Source organism: Rattus norvegicus, chromosome 7, assembly GCF_021556685.1.
Source record: "Rattus norvegicus strain SHRSP/BbbUtx chromosome 7, alternate assembly SHRSP_T2T, whole genome shotgun sequence".
In the NCBI taxonomy this organism is placed as follows: domain Eukaryota; kingdom Metazoa; phylum Chordata; class Mammalia; order Rodentia; family Muridae; genus Rattus; species Rattus norvegicus.
Window position 1 is genome coordinate 46,978,139 of NC_141540.1, and position 24,532 is coordinate 47,002,670.

The window sequence follows — 24,532 nt, forward strand, 5'->3', positions numbered from 1 at the left end:
TGTTAATACTAAAATGAGTAATTAACAAAATGACATGCAGTGAGTATTTTCTTTGCAAAGAACACACATTATTACTCCAGATCATGTGATTGATTTTCACATACGATCAATTATATCCTGGATTTACTTTGAACCCTGAGTATACACAGGTAATTATTTAAAACTAAGCCCTGGTGTTTATGGGCTGGAATCGTGGCTTAGCAAATAAGTGCTCGTTCTTGCAGGGGAGCGAATTTGGTCCTCATCGCTCAAGTCAGCTTACAACTGCCTGTAGTGTCAGCTCGGCTGACGCCATTGCCATTGTCCTCTTCTGGCATCTGTGAGCCCTACCCTATATATTCACTGACCCACATGCAAATACACAGACATTCAAGCAAGCACTGACCCGGAGAAACACACACAGGTAAAAACACACATGCACATAGGTAACACGTTACTCCCTAATGTGTTAAAATGAAACTGTGGCCCAAAGGCTCATTTATTAGAGCTTGATATTGACATTAAATATTTTCCTTCTGCTTTTCTGCTCTCCATTATTTCTCCTATCAGTTCAAATAGAGTCTACTAATTTTATCAATTCACAGAAAACTTTTAAGGTGCAAAATTGTTTTTCATGTAAGTGAACATTTCTGAAAATTTAACTCGTCATTTGGCTAAAATATTAAACCTTTGAAAAATATAGGCATTGAGACCTGAACCTAAAAGTTATTAACTATTCATTTTGTGACACAAAATCTGTACACTGCACTTAGATAATCACCTATAGATGAACCATGCACAGAATTAAGGAAATTGATACAGAATGCCAATGGAGCACTGATAACACACGGTCTCTAGCCTTTGCTTTGATCTATTTTAAGTTGCACTGAAATAGTATAATAAATAAACAGCAACACATGAAAAATTATCATTTTTACTCACTTAATTACTGGAATCTACATTTATCATCCCGCTTTCTAAATGCAACCAGATAAGGTCTATTTTTTTCACTTATCTATCAATGCCATTAAATATTTATTCCATTAGTATTTTATATAAAACTTGAAGTATAGAAACATATTATACTTTATAAAGTATTTTCTCAATGACATATCGCCGTATCTTTATCATCTGTCTACTAGAAATCCAGTTGATATTCCCATTGTCTGAAGTCATCCTTCTGATCTGCAATTCAATTGTATGTCACTCTGCATGGTATACAGACTTCCATCTACAATCTCGTGATTTTATGTAGAAGTAAATGAACAGTGTCTTCCACATTTGCTCAAAGTACACGTTAACAAATAGAATTTTTAATCTAGTTTCTTCTTAGGCTTGACTAAAGCCTTTGATTTAATCCAAAGTAATCCTGGGAAGTGCAACAACTTTTAAGAAAAATAAAATCCCTTACAGTGAGTCACTATTTTAAACCCAGCTAATTTGCCATGGTACATTTTTTAGCTGAAATTTAAAAAGTTTAATGTGTTTCTTCTTCATTACTTTGAAAGCACCAAGTTCACTTTTCATTTTAGCTCTCGTACACGTAACACACTTGGTTCTGTATAACAAGTCTACATATTGCCTTAGCTGATTTCTGTATAATCTTTTCTATGGGCGATAGACTCATAGCTGTTCTTTATAATAGATGTTAATGGACTCAAGTTTATACAGACTGTAAACTATTGCCATGAATCTTGAACTCTATGCAGAAGCCATTACCCTGTAAAACAAACACAGGAGGAGGTAATCCTGTGGTCCTAGTAGTCAGAAACTAGTGGGGCTGTAATCAATTTCTTCCTAGTCATTGTAAACTTTAAAAACTCTTATGGTCTAGATCCCCAGGTGGGGCAGGCTCTGAATGGCCATTCTTGTTGGAGGAGTTAGAGAAAGGGTTGAAAGAGCTGAAGGGGTTTACAACCCCATAAGAACAACAATTGCAACCAACCAGAGCTCCCAGGGACTAAACCACTACCCAAAGACTACACATAGACAGACCCATAGCTCCAGCTGCATATGTAGCAGAGGATGGCCTTGTTGGGTACCAATGCAAGGGAATGCCAAGGCTGGATCCCCCAGTGTAGGGGAATGTCAGGGCGGGGAGGTGAGAATGGGAGGTGGTTGGGGAAGGGGAACAACCTTATAGAAAAAGGGGGTTGGGGATGGGATAGGAGACTTATGGCCAGGAAACTGGAAAAGGAATAACATTTGAAATGTTAATAAAAAAATCCAATAAAAATAAAGGTAAATAAATAATTAAATATTGTGCTGACTTAAACCATAAAAAATAATGTATTGTTGTTGGAAATGGCTCTAGGTTATGAGGAGTATTTACCTGGAGTCCATCCTTCAGGGGGAAATGAAGCACACCAGGCATCAATGGTATTCCCCCTTCCTGAAGGTGGGCATGGATGAAGTGAATCTCCTTACTCTCTCCCTAGTACTCCTACTTGCTGTTTCCTGAACTGTGAGGCTTTCAAAGGGTTTGCCTTGAGATAAGGCAGCACTGGATTTAGTAGGTGCTTGGTCACTGAATAGCTCTGGTAATTCTTGCATCACACAATGATCCCTCTGACAGCTTCTTTGGGTGGAGAAAGCGGATTGTAGTTTTGTCCCCCTGGCAGCAAGCTGCTATAACCAGCTTATACCACTATCCTCCTCTCCCACTGGACATGCGCCTGGGGAGAAACATAGGGCTTTTGTCAAGATGGTAAGACATGGATAATTAGTTCCCATTTGTGTTGAAAAAAAAAAGAATAGTACTATATTGTAAAGTAGCTTTCAATTACTGAAATTGAATTGTCTAAAAATCCAGCGACTTTTAAATTACTCATTTTAAAAGCCAATATTTAATATCATCTTGTAATGTTATTGCCTTTTAGTATCACAGAATTTAAGATCTGCTGCACAAAATTTGAAGTTCTTGTTAAATATTCAGAGAATAAAATGCATTACCATTTTTCTTTTAATAAATACAGATTTTTGTGGACAAATTGATCGCTCAGTTATCTACATTACAGTTTTTCTTAACTTTCTTAAATTTAATCGTCTCATACTATAAAATCGATGCAGAGGATCCTTTAAAAAATTAAACTCCTAATGTGATTACTCTGATCATTTTCTTAGCTATTTCTCAAGTGAATCCCCTTTTTAAAGTAACATTTTAAAAAAAATAAATGCTCTTGAGGAATGAAATTCCTTACAAATCATAAATAATTAATTATACAAATAGGGCTTAGCCTACTTGGAGGGCAGCATTTTCAGTATCTCATCCTCCAATAACTTGTTTAGACTCCCCACGCTTCTTTTCAGCAGAAATAATAGCAAGAGAGAAGCGTTTCGCTTTTCAGCTGACAGTTTAGGGTTAAGATATGATTCCAGGTAACAGAAGCCAATGAGAGTACACCCAGTTGATGTTTGTGACATCATCTTCCAGTCGGAGTACACAGAACAGCTGAGGCAGCGTTCAGTTTCAGCCCGAGTGCTATTATGATGGATGTTTACATGTCTTCATTGAGAGCCAATTATCTTGCTTTTGTGTGAGGCCCAAGGATCACTCATGCTGCCAGGCTGCACAGAGCACTGTTGGATCTAGCTGAACGAATTGTTTTTCTCTGTCTCCGGTAAGAGCCTGTTCCGTTTACCTTCTCATTCGAAACAGAGGTGGAGATGTCTAACGGAGAGAGGAGTGTAAAGACTGAGCAGGGTTACTAACCGGTGAGCTTTTAATCAAAGCAATGTTTAGCATCGTTAAAGAGAGGTAGAGATTTAACAGAGGGGATGGAAAAGAGCTGCTAATGTGTACCTGGCAAACTAATCCGTAGTAGGAAATGGATAGCAGGTATTTTAGCTTTTCTTTAGAAAAAGGAGAGTTAGTGGTACCACAGGACTGCTATGTTCTAAGTGTGTTTTAAATACTTATGTGTCTGAATAGCGTTCTGCTTCATTTCTTCCTACTTTGTTAAAGATAAAAGGATTTGAAGTAGTCAAACCAATAGTGTTATATGTTTAAAATGATTTCCAAGTTCCTAATTGTTAAATGATAGTTCTTTGGGACAGTTTTGCTAAAGTTGTGCTTGGCCAACAAATAAAAGCATTTACTCAGTAAGCAAAAGGGCTGCGCTTTGGAAATCAGCTTGAATCACTTTCTATGGAAACCTACCTTTTAACCAAAATGATATTGAGGAACAGGATAGAGAATTCTTCACCTGATATAAACTTTCCTTCACTCACTGCTTTTGGGTGTCCGGGTCATAATGTGTTTGAGTATATATAGTTGTGAAGAGCTTTGTACATTGCAATCTCAGTATTGATATTTTCACCTGAGGATCTCGTTTTTATGTTATAGCAAGACAGATATGATTTCAGATACCAAACTGCTCTGGATATGTGATTTGACTCTAACAGGAATCTTTAAAAATAAAAGTGTTTAATTGCCTGGGAACATTCGGAAGCTCCCCAGAAAATTCAAAGAACACATTTAACTCTTCGGAGGTCTGTTATGATGGTGTAGATTTTTCAAGTTAAATGAGAGGGTTTTCTTTAGGAGAAAAAGACTGAATATGTGTAACTGAGTTTAATGTGCCTTTTATTTTAAAGAGTCTCTGTCACTTAGGTATAATAAACTTTTGGATAATGACTACTTCATTAGGTTTGATGGGCTTGTGCTCTTTGAATATATCATCATCATCATCATCATCATCATCATCATCATCATCAAATATCTACCCTGTCTTTCTGAACCAGTAATTTTAATGGTTATAAATCAGGACCTGAGGTGTTCAAGTTGTGCTGAGAAGACAGCAGGGGGTTCTCAGCAATGCCTCACTTCTCTGTCTCTCACCAGCCTGTTCCTGTTTGGCAGCTCTGGCCGTTACTGTTGTTCAATTTGTCTCCCTTATTCTACTCAAGCCTGAACAACTCTGAGCTTATAGTGTCCAAGGTGCATTAGCACCATCTAAAGTAGGGGGCTTTTTGTCTCAGTTCAAACAATGTGGAATCAATTAAACTTCAAAAAGTTTCTAAGTGTCCACTGGGAGTTCTTCTTTCTTAGGGAAAGCCAGTATTTGTCTATCCTGTGAGGGTCAAAAATCACTGAATTTGAAAAGATTCGAAATTAGGATTATAAAAGTTTCGGGCTGTGAATTCAGAGTGTAAGAATACGTTATTTGGAAATGAAGATTGCCTTCCTCTCTTTTTCCTTAAGTTCTTTAAAACAGAACTGAATAGCCCACGAGTATGGGTGCTGTTTAGAAGCTCTTATTTCCATATGCAATCAGTCTTGACTAAGAGACAGCATTACCTCCCTAACAATTAATTCTCCCAAAAGCTATTTGCATCCTTCTGTCCTGAGTTGACAGAGTCTCTCTCACTCAGTGAGTAGTCTAGACACTAAAGTTGTATTTTGCTGTGTGTGTGGGAGAGCGTTTATCTCAGTTTTAGCCCCTCTGGTCACAACTGCACTGTACTGGTTGCGATCACTACGATAAGCAATGGGTATACCTAGGATGTGATTTGTCAGTCAATGCACTTCATTAACTGATGCCCTTGATGTTTTATTGCCTTTTTTTTTCTTAAGAGAACATATCAGTAGGATCACAGCAATTGACTTTCCTGCAAACTTCTGAGGACAGTATCCCTGTGCAAGTAACATGGGTGAAAGATGTTATGTGGATTACTAGGCTATGTTTTCCAAGAACAAATACTTGTTCTGTCTGACTTAGGACATTATTAGGACTTTATATTTTTGTGTGTTTCTCTATTATCTCAAGGTCTTTATGTGTACCACACCAAGTTAATGATCACAAAAGACTTAAAAAGAGCTAGAATGCATGGAGAGGAACAGCCAGTTTTCTGTGCATTCTGCATTTCCCAGATTCTAGGGAAGAGGAGTTATCACACTTGGAAATACTTCCTTTTGTTACAATTTATCTACTTTAAATATATACTCTCTCTTTTTTTATTCTTCTGTACACTTCAATGCAAGTCTTGTCATCAGAATGTACAATACTGTTTAGTTTTCTAACTTCTCAGTTCAGGTACTCAGATAGACCATAAACTTTAGGCTGGTCAACTCTTTACTTAAGCAAAATATAGATACTCTGTGGGTTTCTTAGTTTGATGTTGTAGTATTTTGAAAACGTGCAATGCAAACACTAAATTTTGTGTTTCAAAATTTAACTTGTGTATTTCATGGAAAACGAACATTTGCTTTTAAAGCCGGTCTGTGATTAAAATATTGTACATCTAAAGAAACAGAAACTTGTAATTTATAGTAGGAATTGTAACTATGCCTCAAAGCTCATCCATTCAGTAAACCAATAATAGATGGAAGGGGCTTGGATTTACAAATATCAGATAATTGATCAACCAATAAATTCATCCATCACTCTCTTTTCACAGGGTTAGTTTTCTAACCAAGTGTGAACTCTTCTACTCTGCGACAAGGACATTTCTATGTACATAGCATGTACAATCGAGAAATCTAGAAGAAAATCATACATTTTCTTGCTTTTTATCTGACAAGGTTTTATTGCTAAAGTCCAAAATACATATTTATATTAAAATATGGTGAAGAAAGTTCTTAGAGCTGTCTAGAAAATGAGAGATAAAAGTTGAGGGATAGCCCTATTGATATTTTTTAATCCACCTAAGCACTAAGGTACTGAAATCTAAAACAGATTTCTGAATCTTTTTTTCAGATTTGTAAATGGATCTCTCAATTATTTTATAATAAGCATTTGACCCTCTATGTTTTTAGTGCAATGTGGCAAAGTCCAAAACATTTAACGTGGAAAGAATTGTTTAATCATCAGGAATATCTGGCAAGGCGTTCCTGTGCTTATAATATACTTCCAAACAAACTAGCCTTTTCATCCCCTGTTTTACAACAGAGCTCTTAGCAGTAAAATACATTGAGTTAATAGTTCTTTTGCTTTGAGTAGGGTTCAGTCACACCAATAGACAATAAAGCATTTGGGACCTTTTTCTTCTGTATTGATAAAAATGCACCTTTCAAGTAGTAGTGCCATTTCTAAAGTATAAAAAAGGAGACAATATGCAAATTAAAATCTATTTTTTCCATAGTGAGAATTCTATTAATATTAGTTCTTCAGATAATTTGATCTAATTCTAATATTTAATAGCTATCAAATTTGTTTGCAGATTTTAAAGAAAAAGATGCGTGAAATGCAACTTCATGAAAGAAAATCAGCCTATCCATAGGACTTATCAGTTGAAGAAACCGGTCTTGGATGGAACTGCTCAATTAGCCACAAAGAGCCTTTATAATCATACGCATGTAAAGTGTGGAATAATTCAAGCTTAAATTGATTAAGCACAAAACATTCCACTTTAGTTAAAGAGTTCATATTTCAAAATAATAACCCTCATCATACTGCCTTTAACAAAGCCCATATGTGGAGCATATATAGAATTGAGTAACAAATTCAATAGCTGAGATTACGATTTTTAAATCTGCTTCTCACCCTAGATGGAGCATCATAGTACAGACTTTGAACTTTCAGAATTGAGTGAGTGATGAGGACTTTCTCATTTCACTTTCAAAGAGAGTTTCCTTGAGACCTGAGAAGGAAGGGAGTCTACTACAGAGGCATTACTGAGTTGGTGCTTTGCCAAAAAGTTTCAGGAGGCACCAGGCCTTGGAATAAATTATCTTCACCTAATAGCGTCTCCAAGTTTATTTTTATAATGTTTGCGATGAAGGCAACATAAAATGAAGTCCAAGTACTCTTAGTGTCATATTCTACTGAAAAGGGAGAATTAGCTATTTTATGTGTTATTGATTTTTTTTTCAACCTAGGAGTAAGCTAAGGTGAGAAGGTGATCCTGGCCATAATATTTACAAAAGTCATGTTCTACTGATGTGAGAGAGCATCCTGCTAAATATTCAAGTGTGCATCCATGGCATTGTGTCTATGTGGGAAATCAGTATTCCTAGAACTGAGCAGAGAAATTCTGATTGCAAGTCAGTCATATGAAACAGTGGGCTGAAATGTGAGGTAGAGCAGAATAAAAGATATCCCATGATTGACAGGGGTATGTATAAATTAAGTTCCGCAAACTTTCCTGGGTTTGAAATACAGGATACCCTCTAATCAGGTTAGGAAAGACTTCTGGTCAACCGAGGAAGAAAGTGACAGAGCGATCCTGCAGGCTTCTTTGTTTGCATGCACTGTGGTGAGAAGACAATTTGAGTAAAATTGATTCTCTCGCTCATTTATATTCTTTAGATTTTCACATAAAAATGAGGACAAAATGCCTACTCCTAGGATTGTTCTTAAAGTTGTGCTCTTTAAGTTGTGTGCACTAATTTTTAAATGCTGACGATCCCAGGCACATGTAGTAAAGCTCAGTCGTGCCTCTTGTTCGTATTTTTACTGTTGGCTACATGCTTAATAGCGTTTTGCGTGTATCTGTGAGTGTTTATATGTTGTGTGTATGTGAATCTCTCTCTTCTCTCCTTCTCCCACCCCTCCCCCTCCCCTCCCTTACCATCTCCTCCCCTTCCCTGTACCCCCACCCCTGTCTTTATCTATCTCTCCCTTCCCCCTTCACCCTGTGTATGTATGCAGGGGGTTGACTATGAGGACATGAAACCTATGAGGCCTTCTTAAATACTGATTTTACAACCATTTAACTCATATAGTATAATAATTCCTAATATTTGAACTAGTTATATGAATTACACTGAAAGCAGGGATTTTAATGAACAATGGGAGTAAATAAAAGCTTCTTACTGTATATAAATACTCTGATATGATTCTAAAATATATAAGTTAAGACCTGGATTATATGATATAGTATATCACATATACATAAAGTTTGAAATGAGTCAATTCTCACCTCAATTGAGTCTACTTATTTATATCACACTATTCTAATTTTCAAAAGCATATTGGTTCATGTAGATGATGAGGTCGATGAAATTAAGCTGACTTCTTTTTTTAATTCGAGCTGCTCCATATGTTAATACACTTTTAGAGGAAGAATAAGAATTTTTACTTTTAAAAGGAGTTCATATGTGCATGCGATATGTGTGCAGATTTTTCTTATTTCTTTTGTGTCAATGAAACATCTACAGGTATCCAAAACTTTTGTGAAGAGTGCCACAAATAGAGATAAAAATAGTCCTCTTTCATAAGTTTGTATCTTAGAGATACAGTGTGGTAAGGAAATTATAAAACATAAAAGAGCCATCCAATATTTCAGTTATTATTCTTTGTATCTAACAGCCCTGATTCAAACCTCTAATTATTTCAGGCTAGACGACACATAGAGTTTGAAGGTATGCACACAATGAACACAACTAACCCTCTGTCTGAAGCAGCTGTTGGACTAGAAGACAGGACAAAGTTGGATATAAATACTTATAATATATTGTGTTGCCAAAAGTACTCGGGGAACATAAACAATGAGTACATTATGCTTCCTTGAAAAATAAGAAGAGTTCTAAAAAACAAACTATTGAGTATTTAAAAACAATTAGAAAGATTACCCATGATACACAGTTTATGCTGAAGGGCATCTGATAAATACAAAGTAAAAACTATCAAGAAGAAACACAGTGAGTTCAGACAAAGCCTGCAGTGAAAGAAGAAAGGCATAAAGGGGAATTAAAAGTTAATGTCAATCTATCAAAATAGTTACTGAAGGTTTGCAAAGAAATGGCTGTATATAACTGGTTATAACTGGCCACAAGTGGCTTCTTGGCTGAAAGCTTGTTGGGCTCTTTGATTTCCAAATGCAATAGATAGTTTATGACAAAAATACCTTGCTATGATTTTGAACAAGTGGGAAACGTTTCCTAAAGGAGACCAGATGAAGAATTTTCTTGAACTGTTTAACTTAATCTGATGTATCAGAGGAGCAGGAAATATTCAAAGAAGATTCTTCATTATAATTCAACTAATGTTATGAGTTGTCTCATCTTATAAATTTATTTTAAATTATGGGTGATAGCCAGTAGCATAGCTAAACACTCAAGAGAGGAGTATAGTTTTACTTTGTGTCACCGTGATAGGATGACCAAAAGCAACTTTGGAGAAAACCGTGTATTTGGCTTCTGGTGTTCATCACCAGGGAGCCAAGGGCAGAGACTCAAAGCGTGGGCCTTGAGGCAGGAACTAAAGGAGAGACCATTGAGCAATTCTGTTCACTTCTTTGTCTTTATTGATTGTTTATCATGCTTTACTTTATAACTCAGGTCCATCTGCCCTGGATAGCCACCTCCTATACTGGGATAGACACTTCCAAATCAATCACAAATAAGAGAAATCTCACAGAATAATGTTATGCTGGCAATTCCTCAATAAATGTTAAATATTCCCACTTGAATCATGTTAATATCAGGTTGACAAAAACTAACCAAAGGTCGTTTTCTTTTTAGTGTAGGTTTTTTTTTTTAATTGCCTTAGTAAGTTAAACCCAAACTTATGTAGGGAGTACAGACAGTCTACGACTGCTCTAAAGCATTTCAGTATGAGTTCATCAACTTATACACTAATGTTAGAATCAAATATACATTAGTATTTGACACCCAACAGCAGAAAATAATATTAAGCATGATCTGTGGCTACCCATACATATAGTGTTTTATCACTCTGTAGGAAAAGACAGATAGAACAATGGGAAGTTACAATGTTATACTAATAAAATACATATACTGGAGAGGATGGGACAGGTTAGCTCATGAAAAACCAAACCATTCATCTTGGTTTGAGTAGTTTCTATTTGTTTGTTTCTTTTGTCACCTATGCATGTGGAAGTTTTATATATTTAGAGGTGAGCATCTGGAGGGCAGATGTTGACATTCCATAAATGTTCCATATTGTACTTCACCTTGTTAGTTATTATTAATAATAATTTTAATAATAATTTCAATAATAATTTCAATAATAATTTAATAATAATTTTACAAGCTTTATTTTTAAAAAATCTATGACTAAATAAAAACACCACATATCAAATTAGGCGAAGATATGGTGTACCAACTCAGTAACATTCTATACAACTAGAGCTAGCATTCAGAATGCAAGCTGAGAAGATTAATCATCAATGTTACACTTTTAATATCAAAAATATTGTATACATTTGCCTGCTATCTACACTACAAACTTAAATGCAAGAAGACAATTAGCTTTACATATTCTTTTATATCTCCCATTTATTACCTGATTTACACCCTTCCTTTCACCCTTATTTTTCACTTTTCTTGTTCTCTTTTCCTCATGTTATAATGAACTCAAAGGTAAATGTCCATTTGTATACATGTATTATTAGATTCTGCATATGAGTGAGAACATTTAGTTTCTTCCTTCTGAAACTGTGTGAACTTCACTTAAAATTACACATTCTGAATCTATGAATTTTCCTGAAAAAATTAACTTATTCTTCCATTTAACTGAATTTTGTGTGTGTTTACAAACACACAGATACATCTGTGTATATTAATTTATTTACCAAATTTTTATGATGCATTTCTCTTAGTGTGGGGTACTAGATTGATTCTAATTGTTTCTATAGTGAAGAAAGTAGCAGTAAGCATTGGAGTTCAACTATCTCGTTATACAGAACTACCTGGGTGTATTCCCAGGAGTGAAAGGGTAGGATCAGAAGGCAGTTCTGGTTTTCAGTTTTTGACAAATTCAAAGTTAACTGTGACAATAGCTGTATTAATTTGCAATCCCACAATGAATAAAAGTTCCTTTTATCTACATCTTTTTTAACATATGTTCTCAAGACTCATTGGAAATACCTTTCCTGAGGTGAGGTAGTATCTCAAAATACTTTTAATTTACATTTCTCTATGACTAGGGACATTGAGCATTTTTAGAATGTTATTGCCACTTGTGTTTGTTTTTGAAAACTATCAGTTTATTTGCCCATTCATTAACTAGAATTTTAATCCTTCTGTGCTTAATTTCTTCAATTATTTCTATATTCTAGATATTAAACCTTGGTTGATAGATTTTCTCCCATTTGTTGGGCTCTCTGTTAAACTCTCTCTCTCTCTCTCTCTCTCTCTCTCTCTCTCTCTCTCTCACACACACACACACACACACACACAACACTCCTTCACTCCCTCTCTCTTCCCTTTCCTCTCTCTCTCTCTCTCTCTCTCTCTCTCTCTCTCTCTCTCTCTCTCTCTCCCTAGCTACTACAAGTTTCTCTACACCACCATACCCATATCACCCTGACAAACTCAAACTTTTGAAAGTGTAAGAAATGTATGAAAGGCTGCAACAGAAAAGTTTTTAAAACTGAAGGAGTAGACCTGAAGACAGAAAATGGGACAGACTACAAAGTAACAGATTTGCTTGAAGCTATCTCTAATGTCTGCCCATAGGCTGTATGGTCCCAGGATAGCTTTGAATTCCAACCTAAGGTGTTTATATGAAGCATTCTGTCAAAATGTTTAGGATCTATTAATGTTCCCTTCTAATTATGTGTGAATTACAGCATAATTATAAAATACATGTATTTAAAATTTGACATTTGAAACATATAAACTCTAACAAAATATTGGCAATATACCTCTGTAAATCTTGTTCTAGATATAGGGATGGAAACTTGGATTGCATAGATAGGAAAGACTATGAAGATGTAAGGAGTCTGTGATCGAAGTGGAGTGGGTGATCATAATACTTGAGGTACGTTATAACTGCAAGTGCTGTAACTGAAAATGTAACTGAGATTGAGTAGGTCAGACATAAGAAAGGCAAAAACAGACTTAAAACCTACGAACGAAGAAAACTGTACTTTAAATTGAAAGAAGGTAACTGGTGGCTTTGAAGTAGACTGAGATGCTAGATGGCCAGGTGTCCAGACGGAAATTGATAGTTAGGAATTGCAGTCATGTTCAGGCAATTTAGAATTGAAAGGCAATAAAGACCTGTTAGAGAGAGCTGTCAAGTAATGATGGCTTCTGAGATGAAAAACTTTATTTGGTGGTCAGATGGGTAAAAAAGGAACATTAAAAATTCAGACAGGGAGCTTATGTCAGTGATGTTAGCACATGGGAGGGAGCCCAAGATATCAGCATTGTCTTGGGTTCAATAAGCTACATGGAAAAATCCAGGCTAGCCTGAGATACAAAATGATGTTCTCTTCAAGGAATAACCACAACAAAAGGTAGCATTAATTGTGAAACTTAATCTTCCTAACTTGTATTAATCTATCTGCAATGATGTTTCATGGAAGATCTACTTATGTTTGCAAACTGTATTATAGGAAAAGGATACCCTTTTATCTACTAAAGATGGTGAAGATTATTTTACCCAGAGATAACTTTATACTTAGGAGATTTACTCTGATTTAGTTCCAAGTCATTTCTTAGAACATAAACGAATATCACTTTTTATCTTCTTAAGCAGATAAACAAATTAGGCTTCTGATATTAAGACATAAACCTCACAGAAGGTCAAGCAATGCTCAAGGTGTCATATAAAGCACCAGGTTAAATGTGTCGGGTTTTATTTTTAAGTGTGTGTGCGTGTGTGTGTGTGTGTGTGTGTGTGTGTGTGTGTGTGTGTCTATGTGTGTATGAGTGGTGCACCTGTGCAGGTACACAAAAACATTGAATACAAAGCTTCCTATAACTTAAATGAGACAAATTAAGTGAAAGGAAAAAGTAGACATATGATCATGTACATTTTCTGACTTTCTATAAAGAAAAATTGAGCTGAAATGAAGATTTTATTGTAAAATGTAACTATATATCACAAGGTTCATCCTTGTAGGCACCTGGTGATAAGAGTTCTTAAAATATTTGTTAGAGGAAATCACTTTCTTTACTTATTTTCTTCCTGATTTAGGAAAAGGCAGACCTCCTTTGAACAATGTAGAGAGAAGAAAAACATTATCTGTGCGATTTCCAAAGCAATGTGAAACCTGAACAAGGCAAGATACACTTAGCCTAGCATCTGACTAAGAAGAAAAATTGTTATGAATCATGACTGCAGAGAATGTGTCATCACAGGGTGATCCTGAAACAAGGCCTTGGCATGGCTCTGTATGACAAACCATGGCCATCTCAGTAGTATAGGTCTGTTTTCAAAGCAGTATTTGGTAGTCAGACTGTAATACCATCTCTAGACCCCATCAACAAAGCGAGGTACACTTAAAATGTCAGGCAAGAACAGAACAAATAGGATCAAAGCAGGGTGTGGTTCAAAGTAAGACAGAAAACATATCTATGTATAACCATAATGGGACTAGTCAGGAGAGTGAACTAAGAAACAGGAGTCTCATTTCCAGGCAGACTAAAATCAGAGCCTCATCCCAGAAAACTTGTACTAAAACCACATTGATACCAAATATGAGCCAACTGGGAGAAAATGATCCACGACATTCTGCATAAAGATTCTGAAGAGATGTCACAGAACCTAAAGATTCTTTGCAAGTACTGGCTGGATTAGGAGCTCCACTAGAGAAAGTTGGACAACTGGTCTCCTTCTACTCACCCTATCCTTTGGTATATTTGGTTGTAGTCTATAGTTTCAGTATTTGTTAAATGTCTGTGCTTTAGAATGAGTTGGCTTGGTGATTATTTCTGATTTTCAATGTAATAATGTAGGACAGAAAAAAGAAAGGAAGGAAGGAAGGAAAGAAGGAAGGAAGGAAGGAAGGAAGGAAGGAAGGAAGGAAGGAAGGAAGGAAGGAAGGAGACCTTCTTCAAGCTTCAGTTACCTCTTCAGAGGATTGCTGTAAGGACAAGAGGTGACAATTGCAGCTAGTCCATAGATCCCATAGTTCAACTGCTCACAAAACACAGCATTAAATGTTGGTACATGCTCCCACGTTAGAGCATATCTGACACGTGTCCCAGTTCATAAATTACCATTAGTGACTTCTGTAGAACATTCTCATCACCTCTTCCATGGGGTGCAGAATCTGCTTTGGTATTCTGAGAGAACTTGAATGTTGCTCATCATTTATTTCAAACGATCGTTTCCTTCTCTGCGTCTTCCATTAGACTCTAAGAGCAATATGTTTGGGAGATTTTGTAAGTTGCATCTACTACATTTTCAGCAATATTAGCATTGAGTAGAAGCTCATTCAATGTAATTAAATGAAGTATATGGTGAGAGACATACATCCTCTGGAAAGATTTCTTAAGTTGGGTGATAGTATAGTTAAATCTATAAATATAACTATATTTATAACTATATATAATAAACTATAAATAAAGTTCATTTCACAAGGTAGCAGTGAAACCCTCCCTCTGCTAGTCTCTGTTCTCCTCCTGTCCCAGTAATATTGGTAGGAAATTTCATTTGCCTCACCTGCCATGGCACCATCACTTTGCTAAACATTTCTTTTTTCTTTTATTGGATATTTATTTATTTACATTTCAAATGTTATCTCCTTTCCCAATTTCCCCCTCAGAAACCTGCTATCCCTTCCCCTTCCCCCTGCTTCTATGAGGGTGCTCCCTCACCCACCTACTCACTCCCTCCCACCTCCCTGCCCTGTCATTCCCCTACACTGGGTCATAGAGCCTTAACAGGATCAAAGGCTTCTCCTCCCATTGATGCCCAGCAAGGCCATCCTCTGCTACATATTTCTATAGAACCACAGGGTTAGGACGGTGGTTTAGTCCTTGGGAACTCTTGGGGGAGGGGTCTGGTTGGTTGATATGGTTGTTGTTCTCATGGGGTTGTAAACTCCTTCAGTTTCTTCAGTCCTTTCTCTAACTCTTCCACTGGGGATCCTGTTCTCAGTTCAATGATTGACTGAGAGCATCTATGTCTGTGTTTGTCAGGCTCTGTCAGAGCCTCTAAGGAGACAGCCTGTATCAGGCTCCTGTCAGCGGGCACTTCTTGGCATCTGCAATATTGTCTGGGTTTGGTGTCTGTATATGGAATGGATTCTCTAGGTTGCGCAGTTTCTTGATGGCCTTTCCTTCAATCCTTGCTCTACATTTCTAAAAAATGATCAACAACTTATATTAAGCACCACAATCAAAGTGTGACATTATAGAAGGTATAGCACATGTGTCAAGCTTGATTGACCATGACCATATGTTATGGTTTGGATGAACTGAAAAAGCTTCTTGCCGATTACTTAGTCCCTAATGATGATATTTTTGACCCTGGCTCATTGGTGCCTTCCTTTCTCATTGTTTCTTGGTCCATGGGGTGAGGGTTTTACCCATGTTACCTGCAAAGAATGATCTACCTCACTATATGTCCGGAATCCTTACAGCCAAAGGAACATCATGGGGAATTGTAATGAATCTGGAAATATTCTTCCTTTCAGTAAGAATATCTTACTTTTAGAAAGTTTATCTTACTTCCTTTAAGATGGTTTTTGTTTCAGGTGATTTGTCACAACAAATAAAATTTGGCTAGCATAACTTCCCTCTCACAAGGATCTGCTAATGTTCATTTCCATAAATATCTCTTTTAGGTTTCTATTGGCTTAAGTAACTTCTCTTTGGGAAAAAATAATTTCCATAAGCAGCAATGTTTCTGGAGCCTGATTGGAAATTTAAAGAGAAAAAGAATCTGTATATATGAATTTAGAACTGTGGAGAGAGCTTTGAAAATTTTAACCATCCTTTTATTTATTTATTTACTTATTTACTTATTTATTTTGCCCCAGATTCTTGTCAGTATATGGGATGAGTGTTACTTTATAATAATAAATGAGCATAAATACATTTTTAAAATAACAGACATCTAACAGGACAGCTATACTAAAAGCATAACTTAGTATTCAGAACTTTTATTCAGTCTCAGAGACAATGATGAAGGTCATTAATATTATTAGGGTATATTCCTTTCTAGATTTTGTTGTTGATTTTCTTTTGTTTTGTTTTGAATGGGATTCTCTTTGGTGTTCCGTTGCCTGAGGCAATGTTTGTTTTACTTTATCTATAAAACGTTCCATGCTGACTCCCTACTGATTAATCATCGGGGGTTAGGGTGGTCATCTACATCTATAAGTTGGTTTAACTGCTTGTCAAATATTATCTTATTATTTTACTCCTACCAAGGCAGCCTCAGTCTTAAAAGCTAGCAGAAGATTCTCCAGCTCAAGACAGCTGGGAGAGAGACGTGGATGAGATGATACTACATAATAGTAAGAGCTGAGTCCTGACCGTTGACACATTTTATTATGTAAACCAAGCGCGAACCCTCAGCAACTCTCGATGTGAAGTAATTAGACAGACGTGATTCATTGAGAGTCACCTGAGGGTATGTCTACCTGAAGGAACAACCACAGAATATTCTGAGAACCAGAATATAAGTAATTTTCAAAGTTTTCTATCTGAATCATTTCTTAGAAAAATGCTAGTATCGGAGAGTACCCAGAAGAGAGGATTTTGATTGAGGAAATGTTTGAGTCAACAAGATAAACAGAAAGGTAGAGGCTGATGAGTTGCTACTGGCCTCTTTCTGTGTGCAAAACAATCTCCCTAAAACCTGTCAGATGTTGTGATTGTAGATTTGTAGACCTGGATCTGGAATTATAAGCACTCTACAGTGACTAGATAAGTTAGGCAAACTACTTTCCGGAATACGGGCTTCTCCTATGTAGCTTTTATGAAGAGAAGACTGCTGATATCATTGGAGGCCATTGCAGCTGTTAATCTGCTTGAGAATGCAAAAATCCCAGAGAGGTTCCTGGCTTCTGTACTCTGAGCAGATCAACTCTGTTCTCTTCCGCTGCATTCCCAAGCTATGAGGAATGAGCAGAGGCCTTGAAGTGACAGGAATTATGTGATGGTGGTGGTGGTGCTGCTGCTGCTGTTACTTGTGTTGCTTGTTGTTGGTTGTGTGTGTGTGTGTGTGTGTGTGTGTAACATAGTATGCCAGCAACGAGATAAGACCACAGAAAGTTAAAATTCCACTGCTTTCTAAACAATGAGATTAAAACATTAAAATATTTTCAGCCTTATAAACCAAAGTCAATACTAATAAACTGAAATTACAGACAGGGTGGGAACAGGAGCCGCCACATAAAGAAATGTAATGGAAGAGACAATGGGTGAAGCATGGGGAGATGAGGGAATTGGTACAAGGTCTCAGGGTAATTATATGGAGATGAAATATCAGAATATAAGTGAAACACCAGCAAGGATGCCCTCATTATCAGAATGAAAGTATGTTAACAGTTGCAAGAATGATGGGAGCTGAGACAACATCTTGTTTGCAATTGTAAACTTTACTTCGATTTAAAGACAGAGCCATGTGTTCCTTGGTTTTTACTTTGTTGACTCCATAACCAGGATTTTTTTTTCATCTTTGCAGTGGAGTTGATGCTTTGATCAAATTTGGTTTGACCAACATACATTAGACTGTTTTCATCAACTCTTGTCACTTACAAAAAAAACATTGATAAAAATTAGCTTCAACAGTGGGCAAGTTTACTTTGGCTTCACGATCCAATCTTTGCAATCCTTAGTCAGTTATGCCCAGTTATTAGGAGTCTCTGGAAAGTTATCTCAGGAGGCAAGTGTGGAATAAAGCTATTCATATGCGTTTGCATGCATGTGAACAAAGAAGCAAGGTGAATGAGAAGGGAGGAAGAGGCAGAGAAGCCATTATTCTTTTCAAAGGCATATCTTGAGTGGCTTCACTCTTCTCCACAAGTAACCACTTTTCACTTTTTTCCACTTCTCAATAGCACCACATTCTTCTGATCAAGTTCATAGTGTGTTGACTTTGAGAATCATTTAACATTCAATTAATTTTACTTGACAAACACGGGACAGGAGAGATGAATTGGTGGCTTAAAAGCACTTGGTAGCTTTTCTGAGGACTGGTGATGGATTAATTTGTCAGTCCCCATAGTAGGCTTCTCCTAATAGCCTAGAACTTCAGCTCTAAAGAATCTTATGTCCTCTGGAGGCCTCTATGAATACTGCATTCATGCATGCACCAACACAGACACAGACACACATATGAACACACACACACACACACACTTATGTACACACACACGAGTAAAAGCAAAATTACAAAATGACTAAAATAAAATGAGCTTGCTTGATAATATATCATGAAAGAGTACAGAATAACTCAGTAGTCCTTAATGATTTTCTCAGACATAACTGTGAACAGTTCAACCATAGGAATGGGGTAGAAAAATGGAGGAAGGTGATTGGAAACTGGAAGGAAAACATCTGAAAAACTGAGAAATCAACCCAGGTAAATAGCAAGGATCTTTTCGATCCATTCCTTTCCCCAATTTTCATTAAACAACAACAAAAACAACAACAACAACAACCAACAACAACATGGACTAATTTTTCAGGGTAAATTCTGATAAGAGTTAGGCAAATCTCTTATGTGGACCAGCTCTGGGTATTGCCAGGCTTCAGCAACAAAGCTGTCAGCATTGCCAGGCCCCAGTGTAGTAGCATGTGAGCAAGCATCTGGACTTGAAACTGGAGATTCAAGTGACATTTAGTTAACACTTTAGAAGAGCCATTCAAATCTGTGGTCAAAGAACAGCCTTAGATCTGTGGCAACCGAACACTTTGCTGTTTGCTGGTAACTTTGTCTTTTGGGGAAGTAAACTCTATCCCTATAATGTGTCCCCCAACACCTATTAAAGGGGCATGACACACTCTGAGAAAATCTCAAAACCGAATTGTGTTGATAAAGTTATGAAGTAACTGAACTGAACAATATAAAAGCTCACAATAACACAGGTCGAACTGTTGTTAACAGAGAAAATGAGTAGAGAACCAACTGTTAAATGAGAGAAAATAAGATTTGGGGAATTCGCTTTTGTATTCATAATAATATAGTTTCTGTCAGGCAAAAATTGTCAAAGGATATCAAACCTAAGGCAAGATACTGGCTTAAGACAAAATTTCTATATTGTAGAGTTTACCTTAGTCCTTGCAAGACAATATTTGTCATTTAATGGAAAATTGGACCACAATTCTATTTTCAAATTTAGCACCAACAGTAAGGAGAAAACTGGTATTATAAATCCAAAATTTGATTCCCAGAGATCCTCTGTATTTTTGCCTAGAAAACTTAATATGAAACTAGTTATGGAGACAAATGAAACAAACTCTAAGATAAAATTTTATTAAAAAGTGAACAGAGAAAATTGAATCATCCAAAATCATAAAATGACATAAAAATGAGAAAATTATCAATGACATTAGACAATGTTTCTGATATGATTCAGCCTATAGAGGGGTTTAACTAAACATGCCACCTAATCCTAGATTTTATACCCAAAAGGTAAAACAAATCCCCTAAAGGATGCTTTCAGTCAATAAGTTAATCAGCCCAAAAGTTATTGAAGTTAAATTTTTACTATAGTTATGTAAGAGAGCATTATTCATAAGCAATTCTTTTAAAATATGTAGTCACATGGCATGTCTATCCTCACATTGTTTAAAAGAAGGGGACAGAGGACACTAGGTAAACGGTGAATCTAGAAGGTGAATGTTAGAATGCAGCATCTGAATCTTGGCTTGACAAGATTGTAGCAGCTGAACTTCATTGTATAGTATTATCACAGGTTTGAAATAAATTGGAAATGATTTCCCAAACTGAATATTCTGGAACAAATAAAACATTATTACTTACTTTTAATTCCTTTTAATACTTATACCATAAGGAGCATGTTACGTTTACTCGTTGATAGAAATACAAGGGCAGACATGTATGTGCTCACTTAAATACATGAAAGTATAAACACAAAAAAGGAGCCATATGCACCTGGGTCAGGGTCTCAATATCTGAAAGACAAGGAATCTATTTAGGAATGACTAACTTTCCGTAGTATTTGAATGGGAAAATGCACTTTAAAATATAGACAATCATCTCATTCAATTTAATACACTCCAAAGATTGGCCAAGCAATGCAAATAGTTTAGAGGAGCACATATTCATCTTTGTAGGCAGTGGGTAAAATCTGTAAACATTATAGAATAAAGTATTTTTTAAATTAAACTAAAGTAATATGAATTCACAGCTCTACGCCTATACCTTATTTTCGCAAATTTACTCTCTTTATTACAAACTCTTTCTGATGTTCCTTATATTGTAGCAGGGACAACAATTATGCTCTCTAAGAATGTTTTGAAAGTTATTTCACCCCCCATGGAGATATTTTAAGTTTACTGAAAAGTACATGAAATAAATAGAAAATATGATATTACTTTGTAATCTGTAATACTTCCTTTGAAAATTCATAATTAGAGATAGATAGACAGATACATACATAGAAACATTATACATATACATATACATATACATACATAGAAATGCATACATAGAAATAAGAAAAAGGCTTTATTAACTCAATTTACTTAAGGCTTTAACTGATACTTGAAAGTTTCTAGCAAATTTTGTTTGTTCTTTCCTCTATAGACTTCCATGAAAAAAAAAAAAAAACCTCTCAGGTTATATCAAAGTCAGATTTATTGAGCCATCTAAAAGTGGTGACATTGGACCATTGACTGTTTAGTTACTCCACTGAGAGTGTGTCAAGTGTCTGCCATGGTATGAATGACTCTGCTGGGATGAGAACACTTTGAAGAAGGGCATTCCTCTGGAACATTTCCTGCAGGGAAAGATGAACACACTACTATAAAACTATAAAAACAAACAAAAGTTAAAAAGTTACCCTTGGAAAGATGCCAAGTTTCATACTTTAACATAAAAAAACAAAAAACAAAAAACAAATTCCAACTGGGAGATTCAAACAGACGGCTTAGCATTTCCCATGATAACATGCATTATTTTTATTTGAAAAACTTATGTTATTCTAAAGATAGTCCCAGAGCCCAAGACATTCACTAGAAATGAAGCATTTAGATTTTTATCATAACTCTAGAATTATGGAATTACTTACCTTTTTCCAAACCTTCACATTAATTATCTCTCTTGAAAGGTCCCACTCCTTGTCCAGTGGCCTTTTCATTAAATCATATTACCTTTCAATTAGGGTTCATTATAATTCTCTCCCAGACTGAAAAGGCCACCTTAATTATGATCATAAATAATTCCATGTTTTATGTTTTGCTGGATGAAATATTGATTGTCGAGTAAAAAAGGCTTATCAATGTGAAGAGGGCATGTGTTACAGATGGTAGCCAGATGTTTATTGCCTGCCTTTTCCAGCATATTATACTTTTGATTCAGTTATCAGACTAAAACCTACTGACTCCACAACTAGGTACACTGAATAGACATAGGTTCTATGGCCAAGGACAATGCACACAGAACTTTTGCAAAAGGAATTCATTTTCTTTTATTAAAATTTGAGGTTGTGATATGAAGTACCTGGTCTTATGACACTAGGATGAGAACACTTTGAAGAAGGTCGTTGCCCTGGAACATTTCCTGCAGGGAAAGAAGAGAACACTATTATCAAAACAAACAAAAGTTAAAAATTGCCCATGGACAGATGCCAAGTGTCACACTTTAACATAAACAGATGGCAATTTCCATCTTTGGGAATTTAGAACTATAGAGGGTTTCATAAGAAATATAACACAAAGGGAAGGTCAAGGAATCATTATAATACCAAATTCCTAATTATATCATGGATGCAAAAGTTCCCAAAATGTAAACAAAAAAATGCTATACTGTAGGCAAGTCATTGTATTTATTGATAGCTCACTGTTGATTCTAAAGAAGAAAATCTATGTAAATGTAAATAATTCTGTATATTTCAAATGACTTTAACCCACAGACAAGTGAGATTCCTCATCCATAAATTGGACTTCCATTTGTAGGAAAAGATGCAAATATATTGCTTTTCCTGTGTGATATAAACAACTCAATTTCTCTAAAATTCTTTGAAATAGATGTATTATACATTTCAGTTTTTACATATAGTGGATATAAACATCCAAGGTTTACAACAGCAGCTCATATTTATTGTTTTTGTTAATTCAAGACATTGTTTTGTTAATTCAGGTTGTTTAAAGGTTTTAGAATCGTTATAACCCTGTGATGCACATCTATTTTCTGAAACTAGGGTGTCTACCCACCAAATGAAATGTTTCCATTTCAATGTTTCAGTCAAAGTCAACGGTATGAATCCATCTCTGTGATATTTCTTCTAGCAAATGAACCCTACATAGTTTGTGCTTCACTGTTTTGCTGAAAGTTTCATTTAAGACCATCACAAACACTATGGGACTTTCACAGTACTTCCTGGTCACCAGATAAAGCATTGTTAAGAGTTATATAGGACTCAGAAATACATTACTTAGTAGACGAACAGTCCATTTTAAAGGGTTCAAAGCCAGCCTTTTCTACATACCTGAGTTGTAGTCTGGCCAAAGCAATATAAGTCTCTGTCTCAGAAAGAAAAAGAATAATCAAGATGTAGATAGCTTCTTACTGATTTTTCTAAGTGGTTCTGTATGCAATGTGGAGAACACAAATTTCATGCTTTTCAGATTGCAAAATAATACCATTCATGGATTAATTCTGATAGTTAATTTATCTATTGACTGCGAGCAATCAAAAATGATGTTTATCAAGTATACTTTAGAGTAACTGAATAAAGAGATACTGTGATCTGAACAGAGACCATAGAAAAGGGAAAGGATTAGATGATGAATTGAACAGATTGTGTCAACAGAGCATAAATTATAAAACCAAATAGATGGACTTGCCCAGATTTCATAGAAAAAAACCTGTTCTTAAAAAGAGAATATAACCTAAATTGTTAATGTAAAAATATAAAAAATGAAAATGCATTGTTTTTTTTTTACCTTGCTAGGTCCTGCACTGTGGTGCCCCAAGATACCTGCTAGGTATCTTGGCGGAAACACTTCCCAACTCTGCAGTGGCCCAGTGTCTCTTGCTGCCACACACTTTCCTACACTCAAACCGCCACATAAAAGAACACAGCACACAATAGCCTTTGACCCAATTGGTAAGATACAATTGCCTACTTAAACATACAAAGCCCGGTACAATCCATCCTTTGAGAACATTAATAACAACCTGTGAAAACACAGAGGAATCTTTACGTCAGCCTCCATTGTCTTGCAATGGCTTCTCTGCCTGTCCTCTCCTCTCTTCTCCTCTCTGTTCCAGTCTCCTCCTCTTCCTTCAAACTTCTCTCCCGCCCATCCTTCCTTCTCCTCCAATGACAGGCCTCCTTCTATCCTGTACCTGCCCCTCACCTGTGTTTTACAAATTCAATGGAGAAGTTTCTGGTGAAGTCACCTGATTCCTGAGTACATGACTAGGCAGCTGTCCTTGGGGCAGTGGAATTAGCATCAAAATATAGATAACTCCAGGGCAAACCACAACACTAAATGAAATGGATGTACTAGTCCCATAACAGAAAAAGAGGTGTGTGTGTGTGTGTGTGTGTGTGTGTGTGTGTGTGTGTGTGTGTACACGCATGCTCATATGCATGATTGTATGTATGTATTATAGAAAACTAAAAAGAACAAATATTTTAAAAACCTGATTTAAAAAGAAGTAAAAATAAAATCAGTTCAATTCCTAAGAGAAAGCGATAGAAATTAACAGAAAAACTATATTTTGAAATGATGGAAGAAGTGTTTATAATTGTCCATTATAATGCC

The 24,532-nt window shown here is 36.0% G+C and overlaps 1 protein-coding gene across 6 annotated transcripts in view; it reads left to right on the plus strand.

Moving 5' to 3' along the window:
• Mgat4c (MGAT4 family, member C) overlaps nucleotides 1-24,532 on the plus strand; it is a 760,784-nt gene that overhangs the window by 536,203 nt on the left and 200,049 nt on the right. The window contains 1 exon segment of one of the 6 annotated variants that reach the window (NM_001135814.2): nucleotides 3,411-3,599. The gene's annotated coding sequence lies outside the window, so the exon portion shown is untranslated. 6 annotated transcript variants of the gene reach the window in all.